The 24,465-nt window shown below is 41.9% G+C and overlaps 1 long non-coding RNA gene across 1 annotated transcript; it reads right to left on the bottom strand.

The window, feature by feature from the left end:
• Positions 1 to 8,542: 8,542 nt before the first annotated feature.
• Positions 8,543 to 23,825, bottom strand: LOC131407913 (uncharacterized). The gene is made up of 3 exons (XR_009220684.1): positions 23,721 to 23,825; positions 11,621 to 11,815; positions 8,543 to 9,976 (listed from the first exon to the last, which is right to left on the bottom strand). It is a non-coding gene; the product is annotated as an uncharacterized LOC131407913 (long non-coding RNA).
• Between the last annotated feature and the right edge of the window lie 640 nt (positions 23,826 to 24,465).

The raw sequence follows: 24,465 nt of genomic DNA, 5'->3' as shown, positions 1-24,465 counted from the left end.
AGCTTTGTAGGCCAAGCGACAAAATGGAGGTTACGATGTAGGCACGAATATGACTATTGAAAATGTAATCATTTAAAAATGTAAAAAATCCATCATTAGCTTGTGGGCTATGTGGCTGGATTTGGTCCTTGGGCTATAGTTTGCCAACCCATGAGCTTAGAGTGTTGCCTATTCTTTTCTGACAGCCTTGGGGTATCTGAAGATACCACTCACGCTAGTATAACCCCTGCCCCATACCCAAGCCCTAACCACAGCCTTGGCTTCTTTATTCCTCCTATTTCAAGGTGCCTAGACTCCTCCCTCTTAATAGCACTAATAATGGGTTATCTATTTAAAAACATGGCACTCGGACTAAATGCAATACTCTAGCTCTTGTTTGTGTGGCATAAATTTTGGCAAGCATCACTTATTCAGAATCCACACTTTTATTTAGAATGTTCTTTTGTTCTCCCCTCCTCCCTCTGCTTCACATATGCAAGGTCCTACTCCCCACTGAAATCTCAACTTAAACCTCCTCAAAGAAGCCTCCTCTGAGCACCATATCCAAAATCCTGCCCTCCCTCCTCATGTTTCATCTCTAGTTCAGTGCCTTTTTTTATTTGTTTTCTTCATAGAACATATTCCAATTTGTAATTATTTTCTTAATTTGTCTGTTCACTTGGAGGATTTTTTTGGTTGTTGCCCCATCCAGCAGAATAAAGTAAAAACATCAAGGAAGCTAGGATAACTTCTAGTTCTGGCCTTGATGGAGTAGCTGATATCAGACTTAACCTCTGCTGTACAAGCTGAACAAAATATATAAAACAATTGTGTTCAGACGTTGGACAATAACCAATGCAGGGCTATGAGCCTCAAGAGAAGGGGAGCACATGAGGTAGGACGTTCCCATTCACACCAGCTTTCTTCTGAGGGCATTGTCCAAATCGTGGTACAGAGAAATAGAGTCAAGCAGACAGCAGCACTTTTGCTGGGTTGAGGTAACAAAGATCAGAGTTCATGGCTGATAAGATGACTGGGATTTGTGGTGCAGAGAAAGGAGAAAGCAGCATAGAATGAGCCCCAAAGATCTATGGAAAAATCCCTCCTGGGTCCTAGAAGTGGCTGTTAGCAATAATGATGAGGACAAATTATGTCCTTTGTAGACGTAAAATTCGTTGAAGTTTATAAATAACTTACATGCACCTCCCCTCACCGACCCTTAGAACAGTCAATGTAGAGGTGAAACAAGAAGACAAAGACTCAGAAATTATTTAACTTGTAAGGGAAGATATGTTTGCAGTCAATGGATGAGCTAGAACCAGAACGCAGAAGAAGATGATGAGACTAATAGTAACTTATTATTTATAAATATATGTCATATATGTTTACAATACTAACAATTATTTTGACTAGCATTTCCTGACCACCTATTCTATGCAGATACTGTGCCAAGTCCTTTCCATCGAGTACCTCATTTAGTCAGCAAATCTGCTCTAAGAAGTACTATAATGTGCTGAACTACCACGCCCTAATCTCTTCCCCAGAGCCTCTGCCTCTGTCTGGTGATTTTCATGGTAATACTACTTCCATATTTGTACTTCTTTGGACCTGAGATTGTCAGTAACTGGACTCATTAACACCATTTCTTTAGTTTATTTGTCTGGACGTGAGAAGTAAATGTGTTTCCTAGCAACTCTTTCCCCTGCTCCCTCAATTTTCCCTATTCATTATCTTCCCCATGATCAGCTACAAATTAGCCAAATTATGGGCAGGTTTCAGATTTCCCACAAATGTAAGGGACACTGGCAAACATTTGTTCTCTTGGCATAAAGTGGCTCTAAGGACCCATGCTTACTGAGGACAAAGCAGGGAAACGGAAGTGGCCATTAATCTTAATGTGTCTACAGATCTGGGAGCCAGGTCTCCCAGGATAGTCACTTATGTGCTTTTTTTTATGTCTTTTGGCCATTTCATGTCAGAACCGATGTTAACCCCAAGAGGAGTCATCATTTTGGTTAAAAGGGGATCCACATGACATCCTTCTGCAAAGTTAATTGTCAACATGGTGGTTTTACTATCAGCTCTGCTGTAAAATCCCTCAACGACTCCCCAACTCCACCTCCCACACTTTAATATCCTGAGAGTCAGACAACTATTCAAACTGACCTGCCAAATACCCTTCGCAAACACATGAAAAAACGACCCCTATACCAATACAACATGCAACTGTAGGGACTCCTGCAACCCAGATCCTCCTCAAGCCCAGGGCTTTCCAATCATGAATAATCTATATTGAAGACGACCTTCCCAAACATACTCCTTTCAGGGCTTATTTGCTAAAATATTCTAACAAAGATAATTTCAGAACTGTGTCCAGGAACCAAGGTTAACCCTGGGTGATATGAACTATTATTTTACTTTCATATATTTATTCCCTCCTTCGTTTATTCTGTGCATATTTTTAAGCATCTACCATGTGCCAGACCCTGTTCTAAATGCTGGGGATGATGTAGAAGATAAGTCAAAGTCCCTGTGCTGGGCTTTATGAACGAGTCTCTTCTGTCAGGCCCATAACAGGATTTTACTTCCCTGCCTACATGAAGTAAAGGCTTGATTTGGCTAATGCAATATGAACTGTACTGATGTGTCACTTTGGGGTGGAAGCTTTCAAAGCCAAGGTATGTTTTGGCATGAACTCCTTTCCCTCTGCCTCAGCAACTAGCCTAGTTCCTGGAGTTAGAGAAGATCAGAGTAGATAGATCCAGCGTAGATGCGTAACATCAGCAATAAACAAACCTTTGTTGTTGTATGCCACTGAAAAAAATTTTATTAAAATCTAACCTTTTTTCATAAATAGATCCCAGTTGTTATGGACATATAGATTCAAAATACAATCTCCCAAGATATCTACCTGAGTCCTACCTAGCCTGACTATCTGGCATAAAGGCTAATAATCACACCAAGACAAACCGTATTTCTCTGTTATAAAAGAACATTGTGATGTCCTTCTTCAACTATAAAGGCAGCAGGAAGATAGAAAGGAAAGAGTACTAGACTGGAAGTGAGAGGACCTAGGTCCTTGCTGCTGTAGGCTGGCTCAGAATCTGGGGTATGTAGGCAGCTGAGGGCCCTAGTAAGTCAGAGGTTCCAAATCTGACCCTCAGAGTAACCACTTGATCTTGTCAAAAGAATCCTCTCAGCAGATTACTATATCTGGGCGAGTGCCCTAAAATCAAGAACCTCACATAATTTTGATGTATAGTGTAGACTTTGTAGTCATTCCTCTAAGCCATAAGACTTCTCATAATGCATGTCATCTTGGCCCATCCAATTTAACAGAAACTCTATCTTGATTCCTGATTTGCACGTTGATTCTCATTCTGAAATTGGGATCTTGTTCTGAACCTAAGCTTACTGGACTGGAACCTTGACCACACACATGTCAATCCCTTTGTTCTGCTAACTGAATCCTGTCATCCAAACTCTCACCTGGCTGGAGTTCTGCTTAACATAGATGACAGGGGGCAGCCACGTAACACCTCTGTGATTCAGGGCAATATCACTGCTTGAAGAAGAGGCCCTGCTGGGACTCACTGTGGTATATAACGTTGAGAGACCAGTTAAGGAAGGTGGACATGTTTTAACAGGTGATCTACTGCAAGCTACAGCCAATGGTACAACCTAACACACAAAAAAAACAACACAAGGAAAGCCAGTCCACTAATTAGCTAGCAAATAATCAAGGTCTTCCTTGAGAGTTTGAACAAAGAAAAAAAAAATGAAAACATTATAATCAGACACTAGTGTATGTCTAAACTGAAGGTCATGTGGAGTCATGGATGGGATGGTCCTTTTCTTGCTGGCAAGTTGTCTTAGAAAGTTGTATTACAGAGAGAAACCAGTCAACAGTTTCTAATGCAGCTAGAGAGAGAGAAAAACAGACAGAGGAGGAAACTCAATCCTTAGGACCTTTTTAGCAAAACATATGCCTTTTTGAAGCCAAGTGTACAATTCTGTCTCATTTTTGTGAAATGCCCCTGTAAACCTTCAAAACTCTCTTTTACTTGAACCAGCTTGAATGGGTTCACCTCTTTGCAAATAAAAAGATTTCCCCATGCTGCATTCCCTTAAGTGGTGAACATCAGTCTTATTCTAGCTTGGAGTAGCCTCTTGGGTATGACAAATTAGACCATTATCCAGATTTAGGCCATCATTTCCACCGGCCTGGGCCACTAAAGTCCCAACAATATTCCTTTCAGCTGAGTCAGTCTTAATTTCTCTTTTTTTCCAGTTTTATTGAAGTATAGTTGACAAATAAAATTGTCATATATTTAAAGTATACAATGTGATGATTTGATATACGTAAACATTGTGAAAGGATTCACACCATATAGCTAATTAACACTTCCATCACCTCACGTATTTACCTTTTTTTTTTGAGGAGAACAATTCCGTTCTACTCTCTTAGCAAATTTCAATTATACAACAGTATTATCAACTATAATTACATTAGATCCTCAGACCTTATTCATCTTATAACTGAAAGTTATAAGATGAATACCCTTTTACCAACCTCTCCCCCTTTCCCCCACTTCCCAGCCTCTGGCAACCACCATTCTATTCTCCATTTCTATGAATTAAAATTTTTTTCTTTAGATTCCAAATAGAAGTGATACCATGCAGTATTTGTCTTTCTCTATCTGGCTTATTTCACTTAGCATAACGCCCTCCAGGTTCATCCAAGTTGTCACAAATGGCAGGATTTCCTGATTTTTTAAGGCTGAATAATATTTCATTGTGTATATACATCACATTTTCTTTATCCATTCATCCATCAAAGGACACTACAGTTGTTTCCATATCTTGGCCATTGTGAAAGATGCATTTATGAGCATGAGAGTACAGATCTCTCACTTCAAGATAGTGATTTGATTTAATTTGGATATATACCCAGAAGTAGTATTGCTGGATTGTATGGTAGTTCTATTTTTAATTTCTTCAGGAAGCTCCATACTGTTTTCCATAGTGGCTACACCAATTTACATTCCCACCAACAGTGCACAAAGGTTCTCTTTTCTCCACATCCTTGCCAACACTTATCTCTTGTCTTTTTGATAATAGCCATCTTAATAATGAAGTGATATCTGATTATGGTTTTGACTTGCATTTCCCTGATGATTAGTGATCTTGAGCACTTTTTCATGTACTTTTTGGCCATCTGTATGTATTCTTTGAAAAAAAAGTCTATTTAGGCTCTTTGACCATTTTTTTTAACTAGGTTATCTGGTTTTTTGAGATGTATGAGTTCCTTGTATATTTTATCTAATTAACCCATTATCAGATATGTGGTTTGCAAATATTTGATCTGATTTTATAGGCTGCCTTTTCCTTTTGTTGATGTTTCCGGTGCTGAGCAGAAACTATTTAGTTTAACGAAGTCAGATGTATTTATTTTTGCTTTTGTTGCCTTTGCTTTTGGTGTCAAAGCCAAAAAAACCATTGTCAAGACCAAAGTTGAGGAGCTTACTCATTATATTTTCTTCTAGGACTTCTAGGGTTTCAGGTCTTAGTTCAGTCTCTAATCTATTTTGAGTTGATTTTTGTGTATGGTGTAAGACAGGGGTCCAGTTTCATTCTTTTGCATGTGGATATCCAGTTTTCCCAACACTATTTATTAAAGAGACTATCCTTTCCCCATTGTATGTTTTTGGTACCTTTGTCAAAAATTAATTGTTCATCTATGTATAGGTTTACTTAGGGGATCTCTATTCTGTTCCATTGATCTATGTATCTGTTTTACACCAATAACATACTGTTTTGGTTACTATAGCTTTGTGATATAGTTTGTGAGCAGGATAAACAAACTCTTCCTATGTTCTTCCTTTACTCTCACACTACTTACTACACTTTACTTCTAACACCAGATGTGTTTTTTTTCCACACATCAAGCAATTCTAAGCAACAAACTGAGTGTTCTACAATTTAACTCAATGCTGATACTATCCACCTGAAGATAGCATCAGATCCCACAGATTAAGGGCTCACTCCCACAAGACTGCACTCCTGTTTCTGATGCCAATCGCAAGTCCAAATCGCAAATTGTTACTTGTGCTTCTGACCTATGGCTATAAGTCAGAGTTTCCTACAACCCATCCTCAGGTTAGATTAATTTGCTAGAATGGCTCGCAGACTCAGGAAAACAGTTTACTTAACTAGATTACTGGTTTGTTACAAAAAGATATAACTCAGGAACAGCAAGATGCACAGGACAAGGTACGTGGGAAAAGGTGCAGAGCTTCCATGCTCTTTCCCAGGACACCACTCTCCCCCCAGCTCTTCATGTTCACCAATCCAAACTTCTTCAAATGCTGTTCTTTGGGGATTTTTATGGATGCTACCTCAGGAAAGCATAATCAATCATTAGCTCAATCTCCAGCCCCTTTCGCCTTCCTGGAAAATGAGGGTAAGGATGAAAGTTTCAAGCTTCTAATCATGACTTGGTCTTTCTGGTGTCTGGACCCTGTCCTGAAGCTCTTCAAGAGCCCACCAAGAGTTATATCATTAGAACAAAAGATACCCTATTAAACAGGAAATTTCAGGGCATTTAGAAGCTCTGTGTCAGGAGCCAGGGTCAAAGACCAAATATTAGCACAGAAGACGCTCCTAGTGCTCTTATCACTTAGGAAAGTACAAGGATTTTAGGATTTTTGTGCCAGGAACTAGGGGCAGAGATCTATATATATATTTTCTATTCTCTCACAGTTTGATATCGGGAAGTATAACGCCCCCAGCTTTGTTCTTCTTTCTCAAGGTTGCGTTGGCTATTCAGTTTTTTGTGATTCCATACGAGTTTTAGGATTGTTTCTTTCTATTTCTCTGAAAAATGCCACTGGAGCTTTGATCAGGATTGCACTGAATCTGCATTCTCCCTCTGTACTGAGCCCAGGGGGATAGCTGTGGGGAGTTCTTGTGCACCCCTTTAACAACTGCCTGTTTCCTGTAGTTCTGTGGGACTCATGAATGTAAGCCCCATTGGCTCTCAGAATGAGATGATTTGGGGGCCCGTTCCTTTGGTGATGGCCCTAAAAGTCAGGGTGCTAAATGTGTGGTTGAAATCCTCTGCTCCTCAGGGAGAAAATGGGAGTTGAGAGTTCCCTCCCAACTGCAAGGTGCTGCGACAGGGATGGGGTTCATGGCGAGAGTGTGCCTCAACTTTTCCTACCCATTTTGATATGGATATTTTCTCAGATGCCTTATGTGGTGGAGTCATTCAACTAGTTTCTGGATTTTTCTCAAAGGGAATTGATCCCCGTGTAGCTGTATATTCAGTGCATCCACGGAAGGAGGGAAATTCAGGAGCCTCCTATGTCGTCATGTTGGTGACATCCTCCCAAGTACTAGTAATGCCAATATTTCAACAAGATTATTTGTTTGTTTTTACTTTCTCCTACTCCTAAATTGAAATGGCTTTATTATTCATTTGATACTCTTAAAAAAGTATTAAAACTTTTTCAATCGACAGCAATCGCTATCTCTTTCACAAAGCATTAAATAGTTGGGTAAATAGGATATTAAAATTCACCCTAGCACCTTAATTAAGAAGTTTCCCCTATCCTTTCTTATAAATCCAGATGTGCCCTGACTTAATGAAATTTATAATGACAAATATCACCACTTGTAATAACTGATGAGGGTAAATTTGCTTTTCCAAAGCATTTCTTCAAATTCAGAGCACTCTCCTTCTACACATAGGCATGTATCTCAAAGATAAAAAAGACTCAGAAAAACTGAGTGGGAGAGGGAGAAAATAGTAATGCCCACTGAAGGATATCTTAGTGTATCATAAAAATCAATAGGAAAGCAGGACTTGATTTGCAGAGTATATTTCCAGGACACACCACTTATTAGTGACAGTCACCCCACAGAACCTATGACTCCTGAGACTCCGGAACGAGTTTAGCTGACTTTAACCTCATTCAAATACACTCAAGACAATCCCCAGAAAATGATTTCACAGCATTATTCTTTCCAGAAATCAAGTCTCAGTATGAGCTGGTTATATTTTTCTCGTCTTCTCACAACACAGATACCATAATGCTGCGAGTCCTGGCTGCCTTCACATCTTAATGCACCAACTCTTTTTTTCCTGAAATTGCATCTGGTATGACCTAGGACACTCATTGTGAAAGGGATACTGAATTCTCAGTGTTTGCTGAGCAACACTCTCCTCATTGTATCTTGGCTTTCTTCTCCAGAATTAGGAAAAAATTTTAAAACACCAATTTCTTGGAAGACAGCTATTAACAGTACATTTATTTACTCATTTGATAGAAATTAATGGATGTCTAATATAATTAAACTATTATTAGTAATTACATTTGTGTTAAATTTCTGTAAGTGTTCTATAAATAATCAATTTAAAATATTTATTATAACATAGTGGTTAATGATGTGGCCCTAGGAGTCAGTTGCCTGGGTTTGACTTCTGGCCTTTTCACTTAGCAGCTGTTGTTATTCATGAACATGACATAAACCTTCCCAGGTTGAGTTTCCTCACCTTTAAAACAGGAATGAAAACAGAAATAACCTTGCAGGATCATTGTGTAAGTTAAATTATACAATCCATGTGTCATGACTAATTTTATATATCAACTTGATTGGCCATGATGGTGAGAGATGGAGAGGCACCCAGATATTTCACCAAACATTATTCTGGGTATATCTGTGAGGGTGTTTTTGGATGAGACTAACAATTGAATCAGTAGACTGAATAAAGTATATTGCACTCCCTAATGTGGGTGGCCCTCATCTAATCAGTTGAAGGCCTGATAGAAAAAAGGCTGACCCTTCTAGAACTCCTCCTGCCTGCCCGCAAAAACCTGGGACATGGATCTTTTCTGGCCTTCAGACTTGGACTGAAACATCAGCTATTCTCGGTTCTCAAGCCTGCCAGCTTTCAGACTGGAGGTTGTACCATTAGCTCACCTGGTTCTCAGACTTTCAGACTAGGGCTGGAGCAACACATGGTCTCTCCATGGTCTCCAGCTTGCCAACTGCAGATCTCGGGACTTCTCAGCCTCCATACGCATACGCACACACGCTCTTCCTATTGGCTCTGTTTCTCTGGAGAACCCTAACTAATACACCATGTAAAGCATTTAGCACAGTGTCAGACTCGTAACAAGCACCTGATGAAAAATTAGCTATCATTATAAATAAGGGACTATAATGGGCACTGGAGGAGGCAACCACCAAGACAACTCAAAATCAAACATTTGCCTTCAGGGAATTCACAGATTAATAGGAAATATAGGGTGAGTAGATTACAAAATGGTATTCACTACTTAAAATCCTCCAGTGGCAGCCTATGAGCTATAGGATAAAATGCCTGACTCCTGAGTATGGAATACAAGACCCTTCATTATCTAGTCCCTGCAGCATGTTTGCATGCCCTCTCTGTTGATATAGTCTTTTCCCATCACACACTGAGCTCCCTCCTGCCTCAGTGGGCTTCGGAGACTGCACCCCCAGCCTCAGAAGATGTACTCCTGAAGTACTCCTATTCATCTGTCAAGCTGCATCTCACGTCACCTTAGGTGCTCTTCTCTGCATGTTCCCTGTCGCACCTTTCCTTCTCCTTTAAAGCATACTCCACAATATATCACCACTGTTGGTGTGCAGTTCTGTAGAGGTCCCAGCATGAGTCCGAGTCATGTCCCCATCTAGGATGCCAACACATTGAAGAATTCCAGAGGAGCAACCAGAGGAATCAAGAGCCCAGGAGTCTTTGGGGAGAACCTAACCCCAAAGAAGATGAAGTCAGGCAGACCTGCCTGGCCCAGGAGCAAAGCCTCAGACCTGGCTAGGAGGGTCCTTATAATCAGTTAACTGGGAATCTAAGAAGCCAGTGCTCAAGAGTTGTCATCTTGTTTCCCTTTCAGTAGAAGTACTTACTCCATTTGTGCTTTCTCAGACCAGACTTTCTTCCTTTAATCTCCTGGAACACAAGACAGAATTAATTTGTATGGTCAATTCAGCCCATGCAGGGTTTAAACTTATCTTCTTGAAACCAGTATGCGGCTGATTATCTCAGTAGTTAGGAGCCCACAACATGGATCCAGTTTCCATGAAGACCAAAGAGCTACTACAGCCTGGGGGTATTTAATGCTAATGTGAACGGACTTCAATCTGAAATGGAACCAGGGGATATGAAATGGAGAATCTCATGAATTTACCCTCAGTGGAATGGAATTTAAGAACCAAGAAATTGATTTCCTGTAAATGCCTGATTTACAGAAGACTGAGACTTACCTCCTCACCAATGATCATCCGTTAAGAATCTCTTCCCATCCCCAAGTCAATGAACTTACTGCTTGGACTCTGGCTGGACTTCCCTAGCTTTGCACTTTTTTGCCCACAAATACAGCCCGCCCCAAATCCTCAGCGGACTCGCTTGTAGCTTGCTACAGCATGCATTTCCCCAATTGCAATTCCTTTGCTATTCTCAAATAAACTCAGTTTCTGTTCATTTGAGCTTACCTCAGTTTACCTCTTTATTTAGGTTGACAACTAACATGGAGGAGAGGATAGAGTACATGACATGAAAGGAGGTACAGAACATCCTCTCTTCCAGCAAAACAAGAACATGTCCTAGTCTTGCAATGTTGCAGAAGCCTTGCCTGATGCTTTGCTGTCCCCAGCCCCTTCCCATAGCTTTCCAAGCCCCATTGCTGATGCCATTCATTACCCTGTGAAGGTTCAGACACACTGGAGAGATCTAAGATGCAAACTCTTATCAGAAATAATCTTTAATAATATTCATTATTATTTTTTGATTACATGTCCAATGTAAAACCATTGGAAATTACACAAAAGCTCAAAAATAAAATTATCTCTAATTTAATCACTCAGCAACAGTTAATATCATAGTATATATCCTTTCAGTGTTATACTCATATACATAAACATACACATAGAGAGGTATTATATCAAAATATTGTTGTGCAACTTGCTTTTTTCACTAACTACATAATATGGACATTCTCTTATATTATTAAACAATCTTCTTCATTATTTTTATGACTTTGAAACACTCTATTGAATGGAAGTATCATAATACAGTTAACCAATCCTCCTTTTGTAGGATAGCGAGTTATTTCCACTGTTTTTGCTATTTCAAGTAATCTCACAATTAACATTCTTGAGCCATAATCTTTCTGAGCCTCTAGGGACTTCCGTAGGATAAATACTCAGAAGTGGAACTGCTGGATCAAAGGATATGCACATTCTTAAGAATTTTGGAGATTTGCAAATAGTCTTATAGAAGGGTACCTGGGGCAGAGTATATTCTTCCATCAGTGCCTGAGACTGATTCAGAAGAATTTAAGGAGTCCTAAGCTAATAGAGAGGTAACACAGCATCCAGCCAGCCAGCCAGCCATGCATGAAATGGATATTTAGTGACTGCATACTCTACACCTGTGCTGGGAACAGAGTAGTGAATGAGACCGACATAACCCCTGCCCTCCCTGTACTCACAGTCTAGAAGAGAAATCAGACCAGCAATGACAATACTGATCAGTTTAGCCTTATTACTGCTTCCATTCTGACAGTATGTCTCATTTTAAAAACAAGGCCCCTACCTTATTTCTGGGACTAAGCATCCCGTGCTGGAAACTGGGTCTCCTTATTTTCCTACACCAGAGGCCATGTCTTGCTCTCTTGAGTTCTCTTGGAGATGCTACAGGATCTGGAACATCAGCCAATCCTGCCAAGATCATTTCCCTCTGTCTGTGCAGGTTACCCGTGCCAGACTCCAGCAGCATATTACTCCTTTTCTGGAAAAGCAATAAAAATCAGGGCCACTTTGTTCTTCACTTTATTGACTCTGTGCTAGGCCCAATACCAGACACTTAATATAAATTATTTCATTTAATCCAAACAACAATGTTATAAGAGTGATACTGTTGTTATTCCATTTTACAAATGATGAACAGAAGGATCAGAGAGTTTTTAACTTGCCTGCTATCAAACAGCAGAGCTGGGATGCAGATACAAGTCTCTCTTACCTGCATTTTACCGTACTGTTTGCCCAGGTCTCTGTCTACACCGATACAATGCTTTGTCCTGCCTGGCTAGACAGCCTCTGGTCATCCACTGCTAGATCCACCTCCAAAGGCCGGTTACACCCAGTAACAGCTGGGGCCTGGCACTCTCCAAACTCTACTCCGACAAGGTATCAGCCTGCCCGGGGACAAACCCAATGATGTCTACTGCCAGTGGTTCCCAAAGTGTGGACCAGAGATCACCTGCTAGAGCCAAGGGAAGTCGTTGTTTAAATGAATAAGCAAAATGTGGGTTGAGCATACAATTAAATATTATTCAGCCATAAAAAGAAGTGAAGTTCTAAGACATGCTACAACATGGATGAACCTCAAAATGTTATGCAAAGTGGAATAAGCCAGATACAAAAGAACAATACTAGATGATTCCATCTAGATAAAATATCCAGAATAGGTAGATCCACAGACACATAAAGCAGATTAGTGATTACCAAGGGCTGGGATGAATGGGGAATGGGAAGCGACTGCTTAATGGATACAGGGTGTCCTTTGGGGTGATGAAAATGTTTTGGGGGGCCGGCCCCGTAGCCTAGCGGTTAAGTGCGCACACTCCTCTGCTGGCGGCCCAGGTTTGGAACTGGCGCGCACCGTTGCACTGCTTGTCAGGCCATGCTGTGGTGGCATCCCATATAAAGTGGAGAAAGATGGGCACAGATGTTAGCCCAGGGCCAGTCTTCCTCAGCAAAGAGGAGGATTGGCATGGATGTTAACTCAGGGCTGATCTTCCTCACACACACACACACACAAAAAGTTTTGGAACTAGATAGAGGTGATTGTTGCACAATGTTGTGAATATACTAAATGTCACTGGATTGTTCACTTTAGGATGGTTAATTTTATGTCTTGTGAAGTTCACCTCAATTAAAAAAGGGGGGAAGGGGATAACAACCCACTAGGTCAAAATATCTGGGCCCAGAAATGTCCTTTTATACAATCTCCCAGGGGATTCTAGTGCACATTAAAGGGTGAAGAATGTTCTTAAAAATCTCCCAGTATGGCTCAATAGGACAATCATTCCAAAGAACCAAACGATTAAAAGGTTTTTGCAAAGGTTGATTTTAAGACAAATCTTAAAGCAAAAGTGTGGTTATAACCAGCACAAAAAGCCCTAAAGCGAGGTGACATCATTGCTCTGCCTGATGTCATTATTTCCAATCAGCAAGGAAATCAGAGGGTTTGCCTGGACCATGTGCACGTGTCCAGCCCAGTCCCCAGGATGGGGAATGAGGACAGAAAGCAGGGGCAAGAAAGGAATGGTGACATACGTGAAGAAGGACAAACACTGGGCTGGAGGGGGAGGGATATTGGCGCATTGATATGACCAGGCAAAGTGATGGCACAGAGCCTGCAGAGCCCTGAATTACAGTTAACGGGGATCAATGGGCTAAAAACCGTTCGTTCAATAAAGCCATTAAGCACAGTGATTCCTTTTGAGGCAGATTACTTCCTTTGTGGCTGTGTCCCCTGTTGCTCCCAAGACTCAATACTCTCCTGGCAAAGGATTTGTGTGGGAGGGCTCCTGATAAAATCTTTGCCACCATCTCCTCCACCCATTTTATCCCTATGGGAGGGGGACTTCTTTGCCTTGGTCATCTTCCATCAGCACATTGTTCTTGCTTTAACCCCTAAGTCCATTGCTTTATGTTGCAAGGGAAAGAACCTAATCTCATCTGCACCTAACAAGGGGCCAGGCCTCTCAATGGTTAGTGCTGCTGTTGGCACTCATCCTAAGGAACATATCAAGTCACTGCCTATTCCCTCGCTCATGAACACAGTAGCCAGACTTACCCTGTGACAGGTGCTGTGTTAAGAACATCATATGCATTTGTCTTATTTAATTTCTGCAACAGCCCTATGAGGTAGACATTATGGGGTCCATTTAGTGGATGAAGAAATTGAGTCTTGAATGGTTTAGTAACTGTTGCAATATCTCCTGACCCCAAAGCCTGCCTTGTGACCACTATACTATACCGTTTCCATGTGCTTCCCTAACTGAAACCCTCCAATACCCCAGGAAGTGACTGAGTCCCACCCCACCCACCACCCACTAGCAGTCAGAGGGGATATCTGAGAGCATCAGACACACAAAGAAGAATGGACTTTCTCCCAACTACAAAGTCAATGTTCTGAAGGACACTGACCAATAGACTTCCATCATCCCCTGATCTCTTATCAGCCAAATCTCTCATTAGCACATAGCCTGGTCAGGAGGGAGGAAGGGAATGCTTCAGGTGAGTGAGTACTAAGGACCGACAACCTGGATTTACTACAAGGAGAACATACATGCAATACATTAAGGTAAATTAAAGCAATGGTTTTGGATTTGAACAACCTAGGTCCTAATTCCCAGCTCCTCTTTTAAGTTGTATACCCTCTGGCAGTTTTGACCTTGCTAAGAATCCATATTCTCTTTGTAAATTGGAGATGTTTATCTTACATGGTGGCTAGGAGAAGTGAATGGGGTATTCCACATAAGAGCATGTAGCACATTCCTAGCACAGAATGAATTCTTAAATGCTAGCTGCCATTATTATTCCCAAGACCAGACCACTGCCATGACAATAAACCACACACAAGCGCCTTAGGCCTGCCGGGCCAAGGTTAGAGCCTGCGTTCACATGGACCTGTGCCCACACAAACCTAGGTGTTCTTTTCTGCTAACGAGTGTGTGGTCTACTTACTTAACCTCTCTGAACCTCAGTTTACCTAGCAGCTAAACAGGTCTAACAGTATTGTCTACCTCCTAGGTTTGTGTTCTGGAATATTAAGAAGAGGTTTTAGTGACAGCCTGATTTTATAGATTAGATCACCCATCATAACACCCTCTTGCGCAGAGTTTTAGACTCCACCATTTTTTTCTGTTCCAGTACCGCAAAACATGTTGATTGGGAATTAATGCAGTGTTTTAAAACTCTGTAGGGCACACAGCCAGAGGGTAGCACGGAAGCCAAGGCTCACAGCTCATGGCACTTGGAGCCACTTGCCACTAGGGGCCGTTGGTAAGCCACAGAAAGCTGGAAGGATGCCTAGGTGTCAGGTTTTAAACACTGCGTTTCTTTTTTAAAGGGCTGTCTGGACAATCAGAAATCCAGCTCAGGGACCCTTGCAAGGAAGGCTGGTTTTATTTTCTCTAAGGGGTCAGCCGCATTTCCCCTACAGTTGGAGGGAAGGGAAGATGGGCTGTAGCCTGCTCCTACCTCGTCAGTGAGCCACAAGTCTGGTAGGGGAGGAAACACCTCAGTGGGAGCATTTGTGAAATCCGGGGAGATGCTCCACCTGCAAGAGCTTCCCCAGTGCCCAGTGACTGAAGTCCCTTTAAGTCTTATAACACTGTCAATGTCTAAAGCCCACTGATAAATGCAGATACCCAGGGAAGGGGCCACATGTCAGGCCTCTAGTAGATGCTGTGATGCAGAAAAGGAATCAGAGCACAACAAGGAAGAGCGTGCAAACCTGGAATTCCCAGAGGAGGATTTGAATTCTAGCTTAGCCAGTTATTAGCTGTGAAGCCTTGGCCAAGTTACTTAACCTCCCTGAGCTCTGGTTTCCACTGAAACCCCTACCTCATAGGCTTGTTGTTTGAGTTCAGTTAAATGAGATAACGTATACAAAATTTCACACATATAAAAAGACTAAGTAATTTTTATTTGTTGTTATTCTTTTGTCAGGTTAAAGTAAGAGCTGAACTCAAGGCCTGGAGAGCAGACATGCTGGCAGGGGTTAAGGGTTTAGGAAGAGGAACAGGGGTACAAGGAAAGCATAAAAGGCAGGAGGAAGCCACAGTAGATGTCTGCATCTCACTGAAGTCCAGACACAGCAAGTCAAGAAACCTCGCCATGCGTGTTCAAATACACAGACTTCTTTTCCTGTTGTGTTTGTAGGGTGTGTAATGTGATGTGTGTGTGAAGTTAGCAGTGTTAAAAATAGAGCTCAACTTTATATCCCAGATGCCAGAGAACTTGTCAAGTCCCCTGGAGGCAGGACACCAAAGGCGAAATAAGACTGGAAAAAATATTAGTTGGCAGAGAGATCAGGAAAAATGAGGGAGACTACAAGGTTACCCAATTCTGGACCTCACCCTATGAGAAACACAAAGCAAATCAGAGCACATGCACAGGGGAGTGAGTGGCTTGGGAGGGGTACATGAACAGTCCCCGAAGAGGAGTTGAAGAAATGCGGGATGATCTGCTAGAAAAAGAGAAACACAAAGGGAATTGGAGCTCTATCTTTGGAGCCCTCGAAGGCTGTGTGGGAAAGACGTGTGGCCCAAGAAGGTAGACTTAGGATCAGTGAGTGTTGGAGAGTCCATGAATCCCAATATTGTATCCTCACAGCGTGTATTGTGTGTGTGTGTGTATACTATACATATTGTGCATCTTTTAGAGGAAAAGAATCCATAACTTTCAGCAGATTCTCATGACCACAAAAAAGCTTAAGAATCTCTGATATAAATAATGACAGCTAATATTTATAAAGCAGTTACTAAATACCAAGCACTGGGCCAAGCCTTTTATGTAAGTCACTGAATCCTCACAAGAATCCTCAAGAGGCAGGATAGCTGACTATGACTACAGGCTTTGGAGCCAGCGTGCCTCAGTTTATATCCCAATTCTAGCTAGCTACATGACTTTTGGCAACTCACTTTTTCAGTTCCCCAGTCTGTAAAATGGGGCTAATAACCTCAAAAGATTGTTGTGAGGATTAAGTTAGTTAGCATATGCAAGCTCTTAGTACAGCATATGACAAATAATATACTTTATAACCGTTATCTCTTCAGTGGCGTACTGGTAAATGTCTTAAAATCAGCTCTTGAAGGAAAAAATAAAGCTCTAATTATAGTATTCAACAATTTCTGGGGTGTAAATACTCCCATCTTGGCCAATTTCAAGCTACAAAGTAAAGTGAACCAGCTCAAAAAGTTCCAGAAATTTAACAATCAGCTTTCACGAGATGCTACAAGCCAGCTCCCGCACACTGCCTAATTAAAGCTTTCTCCCTCCTGCTGCCTCTGTCTCTCTCTGTGTCTCTCTCTCATTAATTGCTGATTGGCGATGGCCAACAGATATCTCCCTGGTTCCTTGAAGGAGTGGAGTCTACGTAGAATTGAGAGAAGCAAAGTTCATATTCTGTTAGAGGAGATAGGTTAGAGAAAGGGAGTTTAAGAGAGGCTGGCAAGAGAATGGAATCCGTTTGGGTCAGGAGTGTTTCTGCAAATGCTGGGCACGGATCTTCCTTGGGGTAAGAGGGAAGTCAGCAGCTCTCATATATCGAGTGCTGATTACATGCAAGGCGATTTCCTTCATTCTTTCATTTAATCCTTACAACAGCCCTTTGAGCCAGGTGGTACCAGGTGGTAATTGCCCCAGGTTCACAGAGGAGGGAAAAGGGGCTCTAAGACATTAAAAATCAGCCCAAAGATGTAAGGCAGGAGGGGCAAGAGCTGAGAGTGGAGCCCAAGTCTGTGTGACTCTAAAGTCTACACTCTTCCCACTTTTCTGTGCTGCTGCTTAAGCAACAGAGAAACATGCAGGGAAAGCCACTTGGGTCAATGTAAGAGTGGAAAGGGGCATCTGTGAAACTCTTTCTGGGTAAATTCTACAGGTGGAGCCTCACCTTTCACAATCTTTCCAGCAGCCTGCTCCAGAAAGCCCCTTCGTAGATGGATCCTTCAAGCTGCTGCATGAAGAGAAGGCTCCCCCAAATCTCTAGGACCTGCCGCTGCTGCCACCATGGGGTTACTCTCCCATGGAGGTTCTCTGGGACTATCGATATCCAATACCCTTACCCACTAGGGTCCTTTCCACAGAGCAAGTTCAATCACCCAACTTGAGGCCATTTAGGGCGACTGCACCCATGGAGTCATATAGTCATGTGACCTAGGAAGACACACAAAAATGCTAAGCCTTCCACCATTCCTGATGGGCATTCTCCTTTCATTCCTCTAGAGAAGCCATACAAGGTACACTTAGGAAGACAGTTTCAGGAATTAGATTGCTCAGTTCCAACCACGGCTCTGTCATTTGTTAATGGTGTGACTTGGGCAATTTACATAAAATCTATGTGCTTCAGTTTCCTCATCTGTAAAGGGGAGATGATATAGGGTCCACTTCAAAGTGCTGCTGTGAGGATTCAACCAAATAATATTGAAAAAGGACTTAGAGGGGGCTTAACGTGATATTGCAAACATATTATACACTCAATAAATGTTAACTACTACAGGCTATATACCCTCTTCCCAGTGAAATATACATATCAAATTTTACATATATTTTCAGGGGAGTACCTTGACCCCTTGAAGCCCATCCTCAGCCATGCCCACCAGACTAAAATTCTCTGCCTTCCATCAAAGTGTGTCTGTCCTTGATTTGGCTCCCAGGGCCTTGCCTCTTACTGCTCCATTTCCATTCCGCCCCCCACCCCATTTTCTCTGATTCTTTCTACAGGCAAGGGTTTTTCAGCCTCACTTTCTTGCCTGCCTCCACTCTCTTAATACCTAACATAGCTCTTCATCCAACATCAACCCCTGTAACCAGTAAGAATCAAAATAATTAGGTCCATACGTTCAAGTGTACGTTGACAGGGCTAGAGAGAATTGTAATACTGTACAGAGAAGAACCTGAAATATCTTCCCTTCTAACAACCACAATTTCTCCAATTCCAATTGCACGCCACTATATCCACTTTTTCCATTTTTGAAGCTACCCCTCAGTTTATAATAATACTTTCCATACAGGGCAATCTTGATACTATAGCATCCTGACTGTCACGAGGATAAGTCCAAAATATATACCTTTGGTATATATACCAAAGGCAACACTTTATAGGGATCTAGGCTGAAATTCAGCAGATCCCTAGAGATAAGACACTGTCCCTTGAAGTGGACAGCATGTTTAATCAGTAGAAAGATTGTGTATAGGTCATGCAGACCTATACACATTATATGTGACCTTAGGCAAGCCCCTCTGCCTCGCCTACAGTCATCTGTAAAATGGAAATAAGAATGGGAGTGAGGGTGGTAGTGAGTACTAAATAAAGAAGCCTATGTTTATCACCCAGGAGTCATTCATCACCTGAACACCTATGTGTTGAGAACTTGCTACCAAGACTGAGAATGCAACTGTGAGGAAGACATAGTGCCTGCCCTCAAGTTGCTCACAGTGCTTTTGGGGAAATAAACCTCAGCAGCTCTGTGTTAGACGAATACACAGGATGCTCTGGAAACACAGAGAAGGGACACTTAGGAAAATGCTTAGCATAGAGTAGCTACTGAGCAAATGTGAGTTCTCTTCCTCCCTTTGCTGACAGGTAGACCCTCCAGTCACCTAATCAGTAATCTTTTTACAGACGATGCCCCAGACAGTGAGTTCTTGGTAATGCCTGTCTTCTGAGACACCAGCAGGTGCCATCTCCCATCATCCACCCAAAATACAAGGGGAGAAATCCCCAAAGCTTCATTAGGCAGAGGACAGAGAGCCATTTAGACCAAATGAGTGGAGCCCAACTGTTCACTCCATTCGTTAGAGCACTCACTGTTCTTATCTTGTGTCCAGGAGAGCAATAAGAAAGAAAGCAACCAGGAAAATTAATCAGGACCCAGAGAATTTTAATAAAATGTTATTAGAAGTCAGAGAAAACTGTGGGAAGAAGAGGAGGTACAGCCTCTGGGGCACCTGTTCCTGTTTTAATTGGATGACTCAGGTCTAGCCAGTCCAAAAAAAATGCCCCACTGATTCCTAAGCTTTGTTTGCAGGGCTCATTTGCCTACAGCAGAATCACATTTCTTAGCTCTTCTCCTTCAGCCCACAACCCACTTTTATCAGGAACCCTTTGCACTCCATTCCACAGGCCCCAAATTATAGCACATTTGTGGCACTTTCTGTTGCAGACAGAAATCAAAGAACCAGGCTTTTGGTTCCAGCTTCTGCCACTAACCCACGATGAGACCTTGGTCAAAATCTACCCTTCTCACTAGGTCTCATCTGTAAAGTGGCGACATTGGAACAGATCTTTAATTATCTATATTGACTTTCTAGTATTCTTTTGCTCCAGAAAGTGCACACATACCCCATGATTTGCAATAAAAGGATTTTAATAACAGCTGCACCCCTACCTGGCATTAGAAGACAGGATGGTCTTGCTTTGTTCTTTTCCGCTCCCAGTGAAAATTCAAACCTGAATAAGAGTTGGCGTCCTTGTCAGCTATCGGTTATAGACCAGCTTTCTCTTTGGATCTTCCTGCTCATCCTTCCACCGGGCTCAGTGATATCCACACCCCAGCCTTCCCTTACCTGTATTGCTGGGCCAGTTCCTAACATTGGTGTAGTGCATTGTTATTAAAAAGGCTTCCTCGTCCCTTATCTTACTTGACCTTCTCAAAACGTCTGTGAGGTAGGTAGAATGGACATTATTATCCCCATTTTATTATAAGGAAACTAAGGCTGAGAAAACTTAATTGAATTGCTCAATTCAATTGAATATGCATCAATAAAGTGATAGTCTAGACTCAGACTCCAATCTTTCAGCCACTATTCTTTCTGCCATATTAAAATCCTCTGCTTAGACAACACCAAGGACATTGCAAAAGTAACATTCTAACAATCTAAGATGATGAAAGGGTGATACTGATTTAAAATTTACTAATGAATACAGACCAAAAAAATAATTGAGTAATGGATAAAAGTATAGGAGGGCCAAAGGCCAGATAGTAAGGAAGGGAAACAAGGGGTAATTTTTCTTTGGCTTCACCAAAGAAAATGACACCAACTCTAATGGAAGTGGATCAGCTCCTTGGCAATAGGAAAAAATACTGCAAACACAGCTTTGAGATTAAATTTTTTAGAAAGAGCAACGTAAGGATTTTTTTCCTCTTCTTTTAGTTTTCTATTTGCTCTTTTATTAATATTCTATATCTCACAGTTACAAAAAAAGCCTTCTACCACATAGTGAAAATAAATTGGTAACATCAGCACTTTTTCTTCACAGCTGGGTCCCAGGTTGGTAATGTTTTTCTCCCATAAAACCATAATCTCAGAAAATTTAAGGTTATTAAGTTGCAGGTGAATAATTCATGAGGCAATTATGAAACATTTATGATGGAATATTATGAGCTTCCAAATAAAGGAAAACATTTGGGGTCGCCAAATTGACAAACTTTGGTAGTTGTGCTTAGATCTCCCTTGAGGGAACTATGTGGGCATTCTCTGCTGCCTTGGACATTCAGAGATGGGCTAAAGTCCCTGCAAGAGGTGTCTAGAACATCTACCAACAATTCAACCAGCTGGTGTCACAATCCACTGCAAGAGACATAAGTACTGCCTGAGGTCAATAGTAACGGTGAGACGAACAAAGCTCTGTATAGGGCATACTCTGCCAGGCTCTGTGAAAATCACTTCACATGTATTATATCTCTAATCCTCATAATGGTCCTGTGAAATCAATATTATCCTTCTCAGCCCCATTATTTAGACCAGCAAACTGAGACTCTACAAGTTTAATAACTTGCCAAAGATCACATATCCAGCAAGAGGCAGAGCAGGGATTCCAACCCAGGCAGTCTAAGCCTTGAGTCTCCACCCTTAACTACCATGATGTACCCCCAGGCAAGACAAAGGCTAGAGAATGAGGAATTGTGGCCTCATTAACATATTATTTACACATAGTGTGTCTTGTTCTTCAAAGCACTTTCACATGCATTATTCCATCCCCACAAGGCTTCTGTAACATTATTGTTGGCCAGACGTCATTATCTCCATTCTGCAGATGAGTAAACGAGGTCCAGAAAGGTTAAATGACCTGGTCAAGGTCACATAGCAAGTTAGTAGAGGAACTGCAACCAGAACGTCAAGGTTTAATCGTAGTGATGTATCCACTATAAAATAACGGAATTGGAAGAGTTTCTTTGCTAAACCCCTTATCCAACACAGCATCTCTGAAGACAAGACAACCAGCCTCTACTTGAGCACCCCGGCCCCAGTGATAAGGAGCTCCTTGCTTAATGCAAAAACCCCTTCCACTGTTGTAAAATTCTGACCGTTTTTCCTTATCCTAAACCAGTGTTTGCCTCCTCACAACTGACCATTGTTTAATCTGGAAGGACAGAATTCTTCTCTCTTCTTCTCTCAGCAGTCACATGCCCCCTCCTCATCATGGGTTCTTCACCCATCACTTCACTCATCATCGCCCCACTGCTGGGATCTTCAATGATTCTTTATAGAACATGTGTTTTTAACCTATCCCTTTCTTATCTCTCTTCCCAGAAGTATCCTACTATGTTAATACCCCCTTCCAAACAAAGCTGAATCCCATCTCCAGGGACATCTGTTTAGAGTTAGGCACCCCTCCCTCCTGCAAGGAGCTGTAACCATCCATCCCTTTTATTTATATAAGTGAATATGGATTAGACTCCATTAACTTATTGTCGTAATGCATTTATATGAACTTGCCACCCCCCCCAAAACTTGTTCAGTTCAACTGCTTTCAAACTAAGTTGCCTTCATCACATCTCCCCTCTGTGCACCTTCCCTTCATCTCCTGCAGCATATGGTAACTTCAAAACATCTTTCGGTGCAGGCAGAAATAGCATTCCCAACGCCATCCCATTTATCTGCATTTTCTCTGCCATGCTGAGCAGTGAGCATGGCCTAAGCCGCTAAGGATGCCCAAAGTGGTCCAAGGAAATAGAAAAAAAAGTGCCTTCTGGGGAACAGGATGAACCATCCTCTGTTGTGTTAACTCTGTTCTATTAGATTCTCAAAATGATTCAGCTGTGTTTCAGGGACCAGTATCTGATCCTTGCCTTCCTGCTATAGTGGTAATCCATCTACTCCTCAGAATTGAGAGAGATATTAAGGACATGCTATCCAAAATCCCTATCTTATACGAAGCTGATGCTCAAAGAAGAGAAAGGACCTGCCCAGTCAATGTTAAATGTGTGACTCTCAGTCCGAGGCCTCATGACTCCAAGCCCCTCTCTGCTACATTTGAATCTTAGAGATCATTTGGTCCAACACTTCATTTATAGTTGAGCAAACTAGGGTACAACGAGAGGAGGTCATCCAGCTCAGAGGTGCTCAGAACAAGGACCAAACCCAGATTTTATTACCAATGTTTTTCACTGAAGTAAAATGGAAATGTTACCTCCTGCATTTCTGTGCTGAGGGCATCCAGCCCATATCACAGACAATAACACCCATATCATTTGACTTCTTTCAGTACCACAAGTATTGCGCAGTGAGAGCCGGTCTCATCTTGACTGTTACCTTATTGCTACATATTCCCCAATAAAAACAGACATGCTTGCTTCTCCAGGTCACCCTGAGGTCCTCATTAAACAAGGATATCCAGGAGGAGAATTTCAACTGGAGGTGGAAATGACAGGGAAATCCAAATGCACCTACGTCAGCGACTCCCGCCTGCCCATCAATGGTGTTGGCCTAAGAATTGACTCAAGAGGAAGTTCTATATGGAAGGCCCCAAGACGAGAACTCTACAAACAATTCTATCACGAAAGCTGCTGTAACATCACTCAACTGTCAATGTTCCGCAAAAAACACTCTGTTGCCAAAATTCTTCAAGCAAAATTCTATTATCCATTCTCTTCAGACAGTACATTGTTACTAACCTTCTGTCATGGATACTCATTTTTCTGCCTGTTTTCTGCTTGGATGTGAGGCCAGTCGGTATCTCCAGACAGAATTGCATCACTGTGCTTAGGAGTTAGCCACAGGATGCTGTCGAATAAGCAAAGAAGGATGAACAGGTGTCAGTGGGGGAGACTCGACACAGGAGGGGCTTAGGGTGGTAATCTACCCAGGTGCTTGTCTTAAACTACATTCATCTTACCTAGATTGTGCATGACTAATATTTTTTTAAAAGCAAAGTTTTTTAAAAAATGCTGCTCTCTTTCACATTTTTAAGGTTGAGGTAATATCTTTAATTATTCACATAAAAATATTATTACTTTCATTTGGTGTGACTTTAGTGGGGGCTGATGGAGTTACAAGAGAGGTAAGCCCACCTCCGTCTCCCTCATGGCCACTGTCGGGGACTGACCACTAAGGCAAAGACAAAGAGACAAAAAATGAAGCCAGGTGGCCAGCCAGTCCTCGGACTACCCTTGATGGTTGCCAGCTCTGTACCTTTCAGCCAGCCTCCTGCACCACCTGGAGGCACTGCAGTTCCCCACACACAGACAACAGGAGGTGACACGTGGATTCCAAGACGGTAAGCTTGTCTCAAGAGCTTTGGCAGTAAAGCTTGGGTTAAAAAAAAAACACCTGCAGCCTGCAGCATGAGGTTTGATAACCAGGCAGCACCTCTGAAGAAGGATTAAGAGGACTCTACCACGGGAATAGCAGAATCTTTTT

This window comes from Diceros bicornis, chromosome 1 (genome assembly GCF_020826845.1).
Source record: "Diceros bicornis minor isolate mBicDic1 chromosome 1, mDicBic1.mat.cur, whole genome shotgun sequence".
Classification (NCBI taxonomy): Eukaryota; Metazoa; Chordata; class Mammalia; order Perissodactyla; family Rhinocerotidae; genus Diceros; species Diceros bicornis.
This window is presented reverse-complemented; position numbering and strand designations above follow the sequence as displayed.